Genomic DNA, 549 nt, shown 5'->3' with positions numbered 1-549 from the left:
TTCAGAAAAAAAATCCCCGAGATCAACGACAGATCGCGTGACTCGCAGCATCCACGTTTCAAACTTGTCTGGAATAATCCTTCCAGAAATTCACATCTATTCGAGCGTTTAACGGTGGCCTCATACTGACTTCCAAGTCGCATCAATTATTCGGTTTGATACCTTATCAGCTGCAGAAGCAGAACCACTTTTTGTTCTTAAAAATTCAACTATGCGCTCAGTGTGTGTTTCCAAGGCCGTGGGTTTATCAGCGAGGAATCACAGTGAGCAAAATGACATGGAAAGTCACTGAATGGCAAGAGCAGCTTATTCAGACAGGCTCTACATTCATTCGACAACAAAGCGGAAAGGACATTCGCGAAATGATAAGAAAATGCTAACTAAAGCATCCTGCGAATTTGATAAGAAGGCTACTAATGAAGCTGTGAGGGTAATATAGTGAAGTGATATTGTGTGCACAATTATGTGTGATTTTGTGGGTTGGTATGCTTCAGTATTTAGTTTATACTCGTTTTATCTCTTCTTCTCTGTCTCCATACTTTGACACAG

This window comes from Penaeus monodon, chromosome 31 (genome assembly GCF_015228065.2).
Source record: "Penaeus monodon isolate SGIC_2016 chromosome 31, NSTDA_Pmon_1, whole genome shotgun sequence".
Lineage (NCBI taxonomy): Eukaryota > Metazoa > Arthropoda > Malacostraca > Decapoda > Penaeidae > Penaeus > Penaeus monodon.
This window is presented reverse-complemented; position numbering follows the sequence as displayed.